General features: G+C 39.0%; 1 long non-coding RNA gene across 1 annotated transcript; it reads right to left on the bottom strand.

The window, feature by feature from the left end:
• Window positions 1-3,308: 3,308 nt before the first annotated feature.
• On the bottom strand, window positions 3,309-5,806 carry LOC103461276 (uncharacterized). The gene is made up of 3 exons (XR_533087.2): window positions 5,631-5,806; window positions 5,309-5,387; window positions 3,309-3,460 (listed from the first exon to the last, which is right to left on the bottom strand). It is a non-coding gene; the product is annotated as an uncharacterized LOC103461276 (long non-coding RNA).
• Between the last annotated feature and the right edge of the window lie 6 nt (window positions 5,807-5,812).

The raw sequence follows: 5,812 nt of genomic DNA, 5'->3' as shown, positions 1-5,812 counted from the left end.
GTACAGACAGACATACAGACAGATATACAGATGTACAGACAGACATATAGATGTACAGACAGACGTACAGACGCACATTCAGACGTACAGATGTACAGACAGACATACAGACAGACGTACAGACATTCAGACGTACAGATGTACAGACAGACATTCAGACGTACAGATGTACAGATGTACAGACAGAAATTGCAATTTCCATCTCTCATACAACACTCTCAGAAATACATCAAATACTTAAAAAACTGGGCTGTAATTTTACTGTGTCATTTTATGAGTTTTATTCTTACTAAATATTTTTGGTGCAGCTGTGAGTAATCCACAGAAGATTCTGGTGCAATGAATCTTAATTTGTTGAATTAATTAATTCGGTCTGTGTGACACCAACAACACTGTCACATTTAAAGCCACCTAGATCTTCTTTCCTCCTTATTTTGTTGGAACTTCGCCACATCCAGATGAAGGCATTGAGTTGTTGATTAGCTTACGAACAAGAAGAGATTGCAGTAATTTCAGACTCTGCTAACTACTTGATCACAAGTAGAAAAGCACAACAGGGGGTGTGCTTTCTGTTCCCATGGCTGCAGCAGGTAGTTGTGCTCTGAAAATGTTTCTTGATGACTACTGACTGCAAACATTGACATAGTGTATGTCACTTGCGAGCTACAAAAATTGATTTAGTTTATCATCATCTACAGACTGCAGACATCTCACTAATCAAGAGAAGATACAGGCGGTATGGCCAAAGGTTTTGGCTCTAGCCCAACAGGAGTCATGGAGCCACAAAGCTGAAAGTCAAAGTTTCAACATCAACATAAAATGTCCTGAGTGCTAAACTGATTTCACAGTCTGACAAAAAAAGAAAAAAAGTTGTGCTCCACTGCAGTGACAGAGACACTCAGAGGAACTGAAGGGGTTAAATATCCCCTAAATGTTAACATTATATTTAGTAGCTTATTTTCTTGCTTTTGACTCTTAGCTGTAGAAAAGACAAGCACACAGTGAATAAGGCCACCTTACGCTTCAATTCTGTCGACACAACTGAGACTCAAACTGTCGTGACAAAACACAGATTTATTTTATATTCAGCTCATTTTTGTAAAAGATCAAATAAAAGTCCTGACTCTGAGCTGAGGATTTCGTGTTTGTAATGATCAGAAGTGAACCGTTTCACATCCCAGACCTGAAGCTGCTCAGAGGCTAAAGTTCCTCCAAGCCTATGTGCAGGATGGATCAATATTTTACCTCTAGTTATAGTTACTGCTGCACAAGTCGTAAAAGCTAAATACTTTAAGCTGTGGGGTCGGGTGCTTTTGACACTCGGTTTTGCTCAGTTGGATTTTCTTTAAGTCTCAAGTAAAAGAAATCTGAAATTATAGAGCTGTAAAAAAAAAAAAGTATTTACCACCTCAACTATTTCTTCTACTTTTTGTCTCACTTAATGTTTAACAGGAAACAAGTTTCTGTGTTAGAATGAGTTAACCAGAATAAACCTAAGCATGTATAAGGTGATAATTTCATATTTATCTTTCCAGTGTTTAAAACCAATTTATCTTTACAGGGTCATGGAGGTGGAGCAGGGGGTGGAGAGGTGGGGATTATATCTCCAGCGGTTACTGGGTGAGAGGCGGGACAGGTCACCAGTCCATCGCAGTGCAGTATAGAGACACACATGACAAACAACCGTGCACTCACATTCACACCTAAGGACTACTTAGAGCAGAAAAGTTCATCTAACGGTCATGTTTTTGGCCTGAAGGAACCCGGAGTACCCGGAGAGAACCCACTCATGCATAGGGAGAACATGCAAACACCCAAGCAGAACGACCCCAGATGGAGATTTAAACCTGAGGTCTTCTTTCTGCAAGACAACAGTGCTGCCCACAGCGCCTGCATGCTCACGGTCCCACACTCCCACCCATATTCACATCCGCATAGTGAGGAACAAACTTCCAATGGAGACACACCCAACTTGGCTTGAACAGAACCAGACATTAACTGGCTACAGAAACTTGACAATGGCGAGAGAAGTGACCTAATCAAGGAGGTCACAAAAGAACCTGAAACTACATCCAAAGCCTGTCTAAGCTGAAGTCAATGGTAATGTTTCAGCAATAAGATAGAGACTGGGTGAAACAATTCTTTTACATTCAGTAGGAGAGACTGATTGCATAGCTTTCTTCCTTATTAAATGAAGATATGATGATTTAAGTTTTGGTTGATAATCTGAAACATTTAAATACAAGCAACAGAGGTAATCTGTAAAACGTCAAATGTTTTTGCTTTTTTAGCTCTGTGGATCATAATTATGCAAAAACATTAATTCCAGCACGAATTGAAACTTTTAAAAGCCCCTGTCTTTTGTAAGCAAGTTTTAAAGCACAAACGACCTTCACTAACGCAACAAAAACGAAGATGCAAGACAAACTCTTATTTGTTTTATGAACGTACCAATGAGTGCATTTGTCACATTCTACAGCAAACAACTATAATCAATGGAGGGTAAATTAAATTGTCACTAGGGGAGAAAAATCCATCAGACTTTCTTTTTGCAGCTACGACCATAACAGCATATTCTGCGAGATTCCGACAGGGCCGGCCCTATTCATCTTCAGAATAAAAATCCTAATAAATTTGAACTTAGGATCTTTTAATTGAACCATTTTTCTACAAGGTGACATATTTTTACAAACCTCACCAATATTTGGGGAAATGTCACATTTCTTGATAGCTTTCAAACCCAAAGCCACCAAAAAAAGGTTCTGGCATAATTTAGTCAGGATTTCTGAACACTTTTTGTATCAAAACTGCTCGAACTCATTTCACATATTTGATTTTAAGAGAAAGTCCTCACTTTCCATAAAACGGTTGCAGCGTTTGGGTTACTCTTCTTTTTCCATTTGAAAACCAGTTTTGCTGTGTATTTGGGGGGAAAACCTAAGCGTCAGACAAATGAATAAATAAATACAAAAAAGCTGAATTAATTATTCGCCCATCTTTTAGGGGAATTTTTATCTTCACTCTATACAGAAAGAACTGGATCAACAAGTCTTCCCTCCTGTTCAGTCATATCAAAGCAGTAACAAAGTTCAGTGTTGTAGCGTTAGTCATTACGATTGACCACTCTCATCCCATCAGCTCGAACTGGAAATACCCGGTACTCACTGATCACACAGTACAATCAGCGCTCCAAAGGGAAACATGAGATAAATGAATGATCACATCAAAATTGACACCACAAACCACCGCAGCTTGCTTTTCAGCTACTCAACTTCTCTTTGTATCACAAAAAATACTCTGAATAGCATTTAGCTTGTTTCTGGGAATACCTGTAATGCTGTCTTGGCGCCGTCCCTGAAGGCACTGCAGGTGAAGAAAGGACTCAGAAGTCCTATAGCCTCATTCTAAGGATTGGTGAAGAGCACTTGGAACTGCGGATGCAACCAATTCAGCTTCAAACCTGCAAGAAAAACGATGCAACAATGAGAGGAAATGAGAACCTGTACGGACTGTAATAACTCTTTCCGGATTAAAGTATGTCAATAACTTTGTTTTTATGTGTTGGAGAATTTGTAAAAAAAAACAAAAAAAACTTCTAGTCTACTTGATGTTGCCACACAGGTTACAAAAACTTTTTTGACCTGAGGAAATAATCAGATGTGGGACTGTGTTAAAAATATAATATTTCAGCAAAAACTGTGCCTAATTACACAAATTTATTATTTTAACAAGATGGAAACTATTTTGTTTATATAGGATCAGGTTGGTTGTAAATGCTTTTCGTATTCATTCAGCTATCTTTACTTTATTTTAAAAGTTGTTTGGTAAAAAAAATCTGAAAAAAACAAAACAAAACAAAACCAAACATGCTTTTCATAGCACTGCATCAAATCAACCGCTAATAAACATAACCTTTACCGCCTGCCGGGATATGTGGTTCCAGTTCTAAGAAAATACTTCTAGGGAATAATTAGAAAAAATAAAAAAATTAATTAAAAAAATATCCCTTCAATCCAGAAGAGAAAAGGGCATCAAGGATGAATTTAATTACCTTCACTGACATTAAATGTCTGAGAAGACATGAAAACCATGCTTCCCATGCTCAGACAAGCCTTCTCCAAGTTTTGCAAGTGTTTCAAGTGCAAAACATCACCACGCCCACAACATAAAAAGCCACCATAGAGAAGTTGGGACAAACATGTCAATCATAACAACCCACCAGCTTCATTGGGTTTCATGTTTTCAAATGTTTTTGTCTTGCTAATTTACATTTCTCGTTATCTCAACGTGAAAGATCTATGCAGGCAAAAGAAAAAGAAATCACTCAGAGACTGAGAAGAAAAGTCAACAATCAGATTGATAACATTTTCGCAGATAGCTGCTTCTGAACCGGCATGTCCTCAAGCAAGGAGCTGCAAACCCGACGGCATAACTCAAATTTTGTAAAGGCGTCATTCCTTAAATAGGAGGTTCTGAAGGGCTTAGAGCTAAAGCAGGGAAAGCAGCTTCTCCAATTCAATCTATTTGTATGGAGTCAATTCATAACACGTCTTCTCAAGGCGCTTTGGAACAAAAGTCATTTCAGTTCAATTATACATACATTCCAATTGATCTACTTAGTTTCTGACAGAGTAACGTGTTCAAGAAAGTAGGTCAAGAAACAAGACCCGTCCACAACAGTTGCACATGTTAGTTCTGACAGCGCAAAAACACTCAGTGTATAGTACTGGATTACATCAGAGAAAATTATCCATGCATCTCATTATCAAATGAAAATCAGTTATATAATGCATCTATGGAAGGGTGGCTTTGGTAAACTCCTCCTGTGGCATTGCTGCTGTCAAATGAATCCAAAGATCTGAAACTGAACTTGCAGTCTGAAAATGTTTACTTACCAACTTATGAGCAGAGCTCCAGTGGATATTTATATACAAAAGTGGCCATTTAGCCCACAAATCATACTTATTTACTCATAGTAGTTGATCAGGGCATTTTCAGACCTGCCAGTAACCTACTTTTGAGCAGATTAATTAATGCCTTAACTCTTTCTTCTTCTTCTTCTTTTTTTTTAATTAACAATTTGTTGTCTCTCAATGAGTTATGATGGTGTTTTTGATGTCGGCATTTTCTCTACGACTTTGACAACTGCTGTAGTTTGGAGCTGAGACTCCGAAAACCTATGGATCAGATTGTGTAGTGAATAAAAGGTGTTTAGCTGTAAGCTGCAGGCTTAGTCTCTTAGGAGCAAAGCACAAAACCGCATTATTATGGGGTGGAGAGAGAGAGAGAGAGAACAGGGTGCTCTTACCGTGCGCAGCTGCGGGTCGCTTATCTTTACTAGGAAGGCCTCTTACATTGCGCCCCTTACTCACTTCTGAAACAATAATCTAAAAAAGGAAGAGAGAAAAAAAAACACAGAAACACTTTCAATATAAAAAAAATCGCAATGTCATTCAGTAACAAGAGCCAAAACTCAGCACAGACTTCAATGTGGGTGAAAAGTTTTGAGCACATAAATAACTGGAGGGTCACAGAGGATGACAGGTCGGGGCAGTAAAAGTATGACTAAAATGTTGCCGTCAGTTAAAAGAGCTCTGGATAATGTTCCTATAATAAGGAGCGACACATACCTGTAAATGTCCCTCTCCTGTCGCCGCCGACTCGCCTCAAACCTATTTTTCCCCCCACTCAGATTGATTTGACGGGCTGCGTGAGGGGGATTTCTAGCGTGTCTGGAGAGGCAATGCGCGCTCCCGGTGCGGGACTGTGGCACAAACTGCTGCGGGACGCTCTGCTCTGCTGCGAGGAGGAG

This window comes from Poecilia reticulata, unplaced genomic scaffold (assembly GCF_000633615.1).
Source record: "Poecilia reticulata strain Guanapo unplaced genomic scaffold, Guppy_female_1.0+MT scaffold_915, whole genome shotgun sequence".
Lineage (NCBI taxonomy): Eukaryota > Metazoa > Chordata > Actinopteri > Cyprinodontiformes > Poeciliidae > Poecilia > Poecilia reticulata.
The sequence above is the reverse complement of the archived record's forward strand: the minus strand, read 5'-3'. Positions and strand labels throughout refer to the sequence as shown.